At 41.5% G+C, this 10,879-nt stretch overlaps 1 long non-coding RNA gene across 2 annotated transcripts; it reads right to left on the bottom strand.

Moving 5' to 3' along the window:
• Nucleotides 1–565: 565 nt before the first annotated feature.
• Nucleotides 566–10,357, bottom strand: LOC144228979 (uncharacterized). 2 transcript variants are annotated; one of them, XR_013334316.1, is made up of 4 exons: nt 10,153–10,357; nt 5,482–5,671; nt 4,691–4,827; nt 566–803 (listed from the first exon to the last, which is right to left on the bottom strand). It is a non-coding gene; the product is annotated as an uncharacterized LOC144228979 (long non-coding RNA). The 2 variants fall into 2 exon arrangements; XR_013334317.1 differs by having other exon boundaries at nt 5,482–5,616.
• Nucleotides 10,358–10,879: the final 522 nt, after the last annotated feature.

Here is a 10,879-nt window from a genome sequence, read left to right as displayed (position 1 = left end):
TTGCCCTTCCCTACCAACTTCCAAATGTGCATAACTCAGTCGAAAATTCAAGGTAACTCTTAGCCTATGAACAAAAGGAAATGTACTTGTCCCCCCAAAGAAAAGCAAATGGAGAGAAACTTGGAGGGACTTTTGGAACCACCATATTTATTCAATAGGTGGTTCAGCTGTAAAGACAGTGAGACAGTAAGGAGACTTTTCTGGCTGAATGGTCCTCAGCTCTGGCTCTCAGCCTGTGAACTCAAATAACAGGAACTTGTCCTCGGGCACTGAGTACACAGCATGTGCTCTCCCTAGACCATCTTGGTGTTTGTGGGAGCACTGAGCTTGGAAACAGAGGAGCTTCCACATCTCAGGGGTACACTGTTGAGTAAAAGACTGTGGGAACCCACAATACTGCAATGCAGTCTTTGATGAGCTGGGTATCAAAGTGTGAACATACTTTCATTTCGTTTCTGAGTGGTAGGCAAGTTTTCTGTGACATAAAATCTACCACACACACACACACACACACACACACACACACACACACACAAAACCCCACAGCAACAACATATAAGCATCTATTATATTGATAACTCCTATGATCCTTGGCAGGAGGTGCAAGAAGTTGGGGGAAAGGCGTAGGAGCAAAAATCGTTTGGGTTTCATTTTCTTCTTTGCTCACCACCCCCTATCACCACCAGCAGTTCAGGGAGGAGAGTTTAATGTGATCTTAATCTTCTGTCCACAAGAACAGGGTCACAGCCCTTCATTGATATCTGAAGTATATATCTACTCCTTCCTCACTGATTTCTTTGGTCCTGAAATAAAACAGACATAGTTAGCAAAGGTAAAGACACTACTATGCCAACAATATATTTGTTTTAGGGTTCTTGGCCCTTGAATTTCTTTGACTATTGTCTGATTGACAAAACTGTACTGGATCCTTTTATGATAAGAAGTTGGTTAATATCAGGCTTGGTTTTCTGTCCTTCAACTGAAGTAAAGAACAGTAAACCAGGGGCAGAATAGAATTCATGTACCGTTGGCTTCTAGAGCTAGCAGTGGCGATTGGGTGTGGGTGTGGGTGTGCGCGTGTGCACCACACGCATCTGATTCCTTTCTTCTTTTCCTTCTTCTTTTTATCTTCTCACTTTACGGCCCCCTTCACTCCTTATTCTTTCTACACCCTTTGTGTTCCATTGCCTTCATGTCTTCTTTCTCATTTCCATATTCTATTCCCTTTTTTCTCCCCTCTCTTAATCTGACCTCAAGTCATGTTATCAGCTATAAGCACCACAGAAAATGGTAATTTCATTGTCTCTGTTTAAAACAAAAAATCTCAACCAAAAGAAAGGCTGAATATATCTCACTTCAGTATCTGTCTTTGAATTTGGAGGGCTTCCTGTGAAGGAGGTTATCTTCTGAAACTCCTTAGATCTTGCTGTCTTCATGAAGCATACTGACCAATAAGCTGCTTCCTGACATGAACTTGAATATCGGGGTTGACTTTTGCTCCTAGCTGTTCCAGCCAGTGAAAGCAGACACTCTAGTTCCTCAGAGTTCCTAGATAGTTCCTCAGATAGTTACTCTAGTTCCTCAGATAGTTACATTTTATGAGACAGTAAAATCTCCAGAAGAAAAATGAAGATAGGTTGCCTGTTATTTAAATTTTAACAGGCAAAACACACTTTAAAAATGATTCCATTGTCACCATTATTTCATTAAAAGGAATATTTTAAAAAAGATGCTCTTAATAAGTTGAATAAATTTAGCTAATGCAAAACTTATTACTCTGCCTTTATTTTCCCATTTTACCAAAGACTGGATATGGATAGCCACCAGCAATGATACAACATTGGGACCTTAAGTCCAATAAAATTGCTCTTTTTCCCATACAAATGGTTAATGCCTTGGGGCTGATTATTCTCCCTTTCAGGGGCTTTTATTTATATCCTGTTGCCTTTATATTGAGGATCACTATTTCATCCTTAGAGTTACAATGTCCCTAAAGTTCTGGTGGTAAATTCTTAGCCCCAGTGTCTAAATGGAAGCACTAAGAAATAAAATGAAATGAATTTAACCTAACAGGAAAGCTAGTAAATGGGTCAGCTTTATTCCAATATTTTTTCCCCTTGTTCAAAGCAGTGTGGAAGGAGCTGAAGGCCTGGAGGGTGGACAGTGGAGGAGAGGGGTCAGTGGGGAGGATGTTTGTTGAGGAACCCAAAGAGATGAAATGACCCTTACTATTGAGCAGATTGCAGTCTCCTCAGACAGACATGTACCCAGTTCATAGAAGACAGACGGTAGTAACTACTGAATAGAGAAATAAGAAAGATACTGTTGAAGGACAGAGGGAAGAATAATCCATTTCAGAATAATCAAGGAAGAGATCACAGTAGTATTGTGTGTAATTATGTGTTTATGTGATTACATGGTAATTGTTTTGCTTCACAGATACAGTAGAAGATCTATGAGAGTGCCCCATCAGATATGCGAACCTGTATATCTCAGTCCTTGGCATAGTGCCTGTACTAGTACATAACCTAAAATATTTCCTGAATGATGCAATGAGTGCCTATGGTGGTAAGTGCTATGAAAGATATCAAGAAATTGAAGTTTCAAGCGTTGCCCTTAAAGCATCTGCAAGCAGATAGGTTTCCAGACAAGGCAGATGTGTTCAGTCAGCTCATTGCTTGTGTACAAGATCACCAGTGGTCATATTGACTTACTTATTTCATTCTGAAATGGAATAATTTTATCCCCACTCTGCTTTTCCTTAGGCATGGGTTTTGATGCCATATTTATCAAGACATCTACTTGGAAGTGGATGTCGTGCTGTGAGGAACCATTATAGAAAAAAGTTATAACCACTTGCCAAGTAATGACTTATGTTGGGCAGTTGCTTAAAAGGCTGGTTTGATTCATTTTATTTGCTATACTCTTGTACTGCCTAAGGAAGGGGGGAGGGAGGGATGGCAATCCTTTTTTTTTTCTTTTTTCTTTTTCTTTTCTTTTTTTTTTTTTAGCCAGTAATTATTTGCAGAGGTCTGTGGGCAAAATACTCAGCTCACACCATAGGAACATAATCCTATATTAGACAGTGGCTGTGGTGATATTTATACATCTCCAGATTGTGGTTTGCCAGTTGAAATGCAGACATGCAGAAATGGCCTCATTGTCATTCCTTGTTTTTGTAATATTATCCTTGGCTCAACAGATTCATCTTTTTCCCCTTCTTCTACTGTCAACACTGCTTTAGCAGTGAGTTATATTATCCGGTGACATCAGAGAAAGCAAAGTTACATGTGTCAGCTTGGCAGGAATCATCGACTTGCAGCAAATTTGTGACAAGTGCATTTCTCTGCCATTTTCACCTTGAGTAATGAAGTCTCCACAGGTTGAGGAGACACCATAAGGCTTCCCTTAATGGTAACAGTGCTAAGGAGACAGTGATCTTTGAGTAATCCTTCTGTCTGAACAGTGGGAAGGTATCCCCAGCGTTGATTGCCTGTATCTATAGGTAATGGAGGCTTAACGGGCATTAAAGTCATAGCCAGTTTCAGACCCATTAAGTTTAATGGTTTGTGTAATGATAGGCTGCAATTGACAAAATAACCAAAAGAACAATTCGTGAACTATTTATGGATGAATACCTGTACCGTTCACAATGGACATTAAACTATGGCTGGTTTCATTGCAAGGCAGACTTTCCCCTCTTTATTTTCCATTTAGGTCTATATGCAGCCCACATGGTATGATAAAAACTATATCTCTGGGGAAAGGTTGAACCTTTTAAGCTAATGACTTTGAACTTTTGAGTGTTTTCTGTTATTTTTAAAATCAGTGGTGATACATGGGGAGCTAATAAATTAACTCAGATGTAAGTCATATAGTGTAAGTTAAAGTCAAAATCCAGCTAGGGAAAGCCAGATATGCACATTAAAATAGCAGCCTTTGCCCCCATCCCTTGATGACCCATGAAAAGTAGAAAATTTGAGGTAAAATGCCAACTCATGTACATCAACCTGTAAGTGCCATGAGATTAACAATTGTCATCAGTTTGGGGTGCCGGGGTGGGCGTCCATCTGACCCTTGGTATTGGCTTAGATCATGAGGTCGAGGTTAGTGAGATCAAGCCCTGTGTTGGGTTCTATGATGACAGAGTGAGTGGAGCCTGTTTGGGATTCTCTCTCTCCATCTCTCTCTGCCCCTCCACCATGCTTGTGTGTGTGCGCTCTCTCTCTCACTCTCTCTCTAGAACACAAATAAACATTTAGAAAGAATTATCATCTTTTTTATTTGGTCCTATATCCTCAGCATCTAGAAGAATGCCCAGCATATAACAGTCACTCAACATATATTGAACTTAAGTGGTTGATAAATATATAACTCATCTTGAGTGAGATAGTTTTGTTTCATTTCTTCCTTTCAGAAAAGAGGTAAGAAAATTATCTCTACCAAAGAATTCAGCACAGATTAGTATTCTTCCCCGATCTACCTTTCTTCACAAAAATCTTTTCCTCTTCTCCTGAGAGCAAACCACAGGGATTTGTGGCTGTTGCCATCAATGATAGGTTTGGGATATGATAAAATGTAGAAAATGGCTAAGTAGGAGAGTACATGCTTTATAAAGTGGAATTTAAAATAATAGCTATCAACAGCAGAATTTGGTAGGAAGCACATGCTGGGAAAATATAAGCCCCACCTTAGTGATGGCATCTGGTACAAATTGAGAAATGAATTGGATGATAAAACAGAGTGTGTCTTCAGCAGCCCTTAAGATCAAACCACCAATGATAAGCATGGATCTTCAGAGCTGCTACCTTCCTCTTTTGGAAACAGCTACAATCAGTAGGGGAATGAAAAAGAAAATCGCTTTATTATCTATGAGGAACTTGTCCCTCCCTCCAGATATCCAACTCTCCAAACATGCATTTTAATATAGCTTGGGAGTTCTTTTAATCTAATAATTCCATTTAGAGCAAAATGTACCCCCCACCCACATCCCACATTATTACATTGCTGATTTCTCATCATTCAGACAAATTCAATAATCTAACAGGTAACTCAACTGAAAGAAGAGTCATAGCCAGTGATGTGCTGGCATTATGGAGGGTTTAAAAAAAAGAGATTATAAGAATCTTGGGAGAAGCAGATCTAAAATAGGAAGTTAAGGGGCGCCTGGGTGGCTTAGTCGGTTAAGCGTCCGACTTTCGCTTAGGTCATGATCTCGCGGTTCGTGGGTTCCAGCCCCGCGTCGGGCTCTGTGCTGACTGCCAGCTCAGAGCCTGGAGCCTGTTTCAGTCTGTGACTCCCTCACTCTCTGACCTTCCCCTGCTCATGCTGTCTCTTTCTCCTGGAAATAAATAAAACATTAAAAAAAATTAAAAAAAATAAAAATAAAATAGGAAATTAATCCCAGTGACTGGTGAATGCTCCAGGAAAATGGTATGAGTTCAAGAAATTCAACTCAACAAAAATTTATTGAGCACCTACTGTGTGTGTCAGGCACTAGGATATGTCACTGAATAGCACCATCCTCCTCTTTGTTTCCTGGTACTTCTGTTCCAACATCTGGTAAGCGTGTTCCAAACAGCATTTCAATTTGCATTGGGCTGGAACCATGAAGCTCTGCAGGAGTGTTTAGTTTTGATTAAATTTATACCATTCCTTTGGAAATCTAGAGCTGGAATAAACATGGAAGTGAGGGGCCTGTTGCCTAAGTCCAGTTGCTAGTTGAATTTAGCTTTCTGCTATGAAAGCCAAGAACCCAACTTTCGTCTGTGTCCTGAGAGACTTTCTACAAAGAGAATATATTTTGGCAATTACCCAAGAATTTAAGTTCTTGGAAAATGAAATGTTTTAAACACGAAATCCATGAAGAGAAAATTTTAAATCAAAGGGTCCTCCTTTCTGAAGGAACAGGAAAACAGCTGGCTTCCCACTTCACCTCGTTCATATTTTGGCTCAGATGTTACCTTTTCAGCAGGGCTTTCCTTTACCCACCACCTTTACCCCCCAACCTCTCTCTACTCCTGGCATCTCTCAACTCCCCCCCTCTTCTCTGTCTAGCTTATACCATCGGCCATATTATAAATGTCCTTATTTATTTATTTGCTATTTGTCTCTTTACTCTGGAATGTAAGCTCCGTGGGGCCAGGGACTTTTTCATAGTTGTCCCAGGGCGTAGGTTAGAAGCCAGCTCTGGCTGAGAGGCCTGAGAGACGCGCCCTTTATTGGACCTGTGATCACTAGTACTTCTTGCCATCATTCCTGTCACCACAGAGTTTAAGACTCTCTGTGGCCACTGCTGGTATCATTGTCACAGATGTCTTTAGGTTCCTAAAATGGGTAAATTAGATGTTAGGGCTAATTAATACATCACACATCTACCTAAAAGAGGGCATCTCAGGTCGATACCCACAACTTGATAGACTCAGGCTCTGAGTCACAAGAACAAGCAATGTGTAATCGTGTTAATACATCCTGCCTTCTCCATCTGTAGATGCTGTTACGTGGTCTTCTCCAGATACCAATTCATGGTAAATTGGTTTTCATAAATGCTTCTGTGATTCTTGTTCTTATAACCATCACTGAAGAAAGTTTGAAAGTCTGCAGTGATGACACATGGAAGCATTTGAGATGTGTGAGGGTAAATGCATGGCAATTTGAGATTAGAGCCCAAACAGCCACATAAAAATAAATGCTCATGTTGATAACAACTGTTAGAGATTCACAAGGGCCAAGAATTTGGGGGCTGAGTTTCTGGAAGTTGATGGTTTGGTGACGAGTTTTCTGATGCCGATTAGTGGGAATTAAGTGCATGTAGGTAAGAAAGTGGTGGAAATTGAAGAGTCGTTTTTAGTTATCAATGTGGAGAGATAGAACACAGTCGAAAGTTGGTAACTGATTACACCCCATATCATTCTAACTAAAGGATTATTTTCTGGTCCGAATATGAACCTAGGAATAAGTTGTTTTTCCTCTAAACACACACAAAACACAAACTGAGTAATACTAAAGCAAACTAGAGTGATTTCTTTTCTCCCTCTGTTATGGGTTGTATTGTGCCCCCTGAAAAAGATATGTTGAAGTCTTAAATCAGTGCCATTGAAGAGAACCTTATTTGGAAATAGGGTCATTGCAGGGGGATTAGTTAAGATGAGGATCATACTGGAGTAGGGTGGGCCCTTAATCCACTGTGAGTGCTAACCTTATGAGAAGGGCGGAGATGGTGTGAATACACAGACACACAAAACCACCACCAAAGAAGATAGAGACAGAGCTTGGAGTGATGCATCTATACGCCAGAGTGCCTGGGACTTCCAAAATCTGGAAGAGGCCAGAAAGAGCATCCTCTAGAGATTCCTGAGGGAACATGGACCCTGCACTGGCACTTTCATTTCAAATGTGAAACCCCCCAAACTGTTAGATAGTAAATTTCTTTCATTTTAAGAAATGAAACTCCCTCAGAGGGAGTCTGTATCTCCCTCTCTGTCTGACTCTCTCCTGCTCATGCTGTCTCTCTCTCTCTCCCCTAGAAAAAAATAAAAATTAAAAAAAATGTTTTATTTATTTCTGAGAGAGAGAGAAGCAGTGTGAGCAGGGGAGGTCAGAGAGAGAGGGGGACACAGAATCTGAAACAGGCTCCAGGCTCTAAGCTAGCTGTCGGCACAGAGCCCGACGTGGGGCTCGAACCCACAAAACTGTGAGATCATGACCTGAGCCAAAGTCGGACGCTTAACCGACTGAGCCACCCAGGCGCCCCACGAATACACTTTTTTAGGCCCAGGTGGGGAAGACAAAGGAGAACCCACAAATCAAAAATTGGAATAAAAAGCTATAAGTTCTCACCACTTGAAGTGAGAGGTGTGTGTCTGGGAGCCTGTAGGGTGCTCTGTCTTGTCTGGTGAAGCGAGAAATAGCTAGTTTGTCTCTGCAGGTGAAATCATGGCAGCCAAGACCCAGTGTCTGTGCTAGTGCCTCTTGCTTCCCAGGTACCGAGTCATGAGGTCGGCTTCATTCACAGGGCCACTTGGGATTAGTCTTGGCTCTAGGGAAGCTGTCAAAACTGACCACAAAATTTAAAGTGCACTGATAAGAGCCAGTGCCTCTTATTTTTTAAACAGGACACTGATGCCTAAAGAATCAGCCAGTGCGTTTCATCAAGTTGCATCAGCTAGTTTTATATTTGACATCTATAGGTATTAGTTACTTTAGGGGTTGCATTATGGCCAAATAAGGTTTCCTTAAGGATAGAAATGATTTGAGATATCTAGCCCCCTTCAGTAATTGGCCTGGGGATACTTACTAACCTACCTGTGGCTTCTAGACAACTTGTGTTTTTACTGTTCCCACAGATCTTCCCCTGCTTCCCTATCAGTGGTAACCAGAGCAGGCTGGGGACTGTTTCCCCATGTCTGTGATCCACGCTCCTCACATTTACCCCTACACGGTCCCTTCCACTCTTGAGTACTCTTGCCAGTCAGTGGATTTTCTTTGCCTCCTTGTGTGAGTAGATTTTTATGGGTGTAAAGGTTATCCAAACTTTGGGTTTTGTTTTAATTTTTGTTTGTGTTTTTGACATTTTTAGGGAGTTTAGGGAGAAAAAAATGAAATGCCTTATGAAGTAAAATTTAAAAAAGAAATCCAGTTGTTTAGCAAAAAAGGATTTTGTTGCTTCAGGTAAGTGGTAGAATAGGCTACCTGTGTGAATCAGGACGCATCAGTTCAAATGTAGTGATTATGCACAGAGCAAAATTGTGACATTTAATTTGGCATTTTAACAGAGGCATAGATGTAGAAATATTATCTGGAAAGCATTAGTATCTATCAATATTAGTTATTTTAAAGAGCACACCTCATCACACGCCTATCTTATTCATCTCTGCATCTAGCAGATATTTACTGAGTGTCTGTGAGGTGCTTTAATAGGAGCTGGAAAGACACTGAACATGACGACACCATCCCTGGCTTCCGGGGCCTTATCAAGCAGAGACACAGGTACACAGGTGACACAAGAGTGTCTCGCTCAGAGCTGCTGCGGAAGGGCTCTCTGGAATTGTAACATGAGGAGTGAGGTATATTTTTCAGGGGAAGAGGACAGGAAAGGGGAGGGAGAGAAGGCCATAGGAAAATAAACAGCATGTTAGAAGGCTCACATTGCCACGAGCCTGCACAGAGCCACAGGTAATTTGGTCAGATGGTTGCTTAGATTGAGAGGGAAGGGGTGGTGAGAAATGAAGCTAGAAATAGAGTCAGAGGTCATATTAAAGATCTTGTGTCTTAGATTAAGGAACTTCTATTTCATTCTGAGGACCAGTGGTTAAGGGGGAACGCTCTGGCCTGTGTGTGGAGAAGAGGCTGTCGTGGACAAGGTCAGAGTCAGAAAAGCGTGTAGGAGGCTGCTGCAGTACTCTGGGTGAGCCCTAGGTGGCAGCAGCACTGGCAGTTAGGAGTGGAGGTAAATCTAGAAGTTCAAATACATTCAGAGGTAGGACAGGACTTGGTGGTTTATCAAGTTTAGAGGTAGACAGGAAGGAGGAGTCGAGGATGCCTTACACATGAAATGTACGGAACTTCCTTCTATCTCAGAAGAAAATATCGCTGTCCTAGAACATGACAGAAATCGCCGAACATAAGAAAACAATCAAGCTAAGCTCTCAGTGCTCGGTGACATATGGAAGAATTGTATGCTCGTCTCGCATTTCAAGTAGAGGTGCACTTTTAGTTTCTGAAGATTCAATTTATAACTAAGTTAGGATTTCAGACCCAGTACTCAGTGACGGTTTCAGCGCAGGGTGGAGGGAACCAGGGAGGGCTGGAGGAATGAGCCTTTTCAGAAGGTGTCCTCCACAGCCTCATGTTCAGTTTCCAAGGTGTCACAGTCAAAGAGACAGGCTGAGGGCTCACCTCCAGGAAAGTTTTCTTCACTGCTCCCTTCGGTGCCAAAGCAGAAAGTGAAAATGCCTTAGGGCCCTGGTAACAACTCACCTACTGAGTTTATCAGCCTGTTTCAGTCTGAGTTTACCCCTAGGGAAACAGAAGGTAAATATCTCGCAGGAAATCACCATTTGTTTCCACCATGGAAGAGCTTCTTACGCTCCTACTTACTTGAGAAAAGTGAGAAACTTTCTCAGGTAGTAACTGCTACATCAAATTGCTTACCTAGCTGAGAAACTTGGGAACTTTTGCCAGGACACTTTTCCGGAAGTTAATATACCCATAGACTTTGTCCAGCTTCCGAGCCAACCATGTACATGCCCTGCCTCATTCTTCCCACTGGTCTTTATACTTAAAAGATAGTGCTGGGAACATAGAAAGCTACAAGTGCATTAAAATACCATATTGTTGAGGCACTTGGGTGGCTCAGTCTGTTGAGACTGTTGAGTCTGTTATGATTCTGATTGAGGCTGAGGTCATAATCCCAGGGTTGTGAGATAGAGCCCCACATTCAGCTCAATGCTGAGCGTGGAACCTGCTTAAGATTCTCTCTCCCTCTGCCCTTCGCTCCCTACTCATGCGCTCTCTCTCTCTCTCTTTCTCTCTAAAATAAAATAAAAGTAAAATAAAATACCATGTTATTTAGTATTCAGTAACTTGGCAAAATATCTAAAAGCTGTAAGCTACTTGCTTCCATTTTCTGCATATTCCTTATGGACCCTTTTATCTTGGATGGGCCTTTCAATATTGCACTATGTTAGAACATGTAGTTTATTACCAAATTCCAGCTGCACAGACTGCCTTGCATATTGAGGAGTATTTGTACTTGTTAGTCAAGACCGTGTCCATTCTGACCAATGTCATTGATGGCGGACCTTGATTTTCATTCCCTTCAAGCACAACTGCTTCTATCCCTTGGCTTATTTCCTAGGAGTGACTCCTTGTATTATTA

The sequence above is a fragment of the Crocuta crocuta genome, unplaced genomic scaffold, assembly GCF_008692635.1.
Source record: "Crocuta crocuta isolate KB4526 unplaced genomic scaffold, BGI_CrCroc_1.0 scaffold546, whole genome shotgun sequence".
Lineage (NCBI taxonomy): Eukaryota > Metazoa > Chordata > Mammalia > Carnivora > Hyaenidae > Crocuta > Crocuta crocuta.
This window is presented reverse-complemented; position numbering and strand designations above follow the sequence as displayed.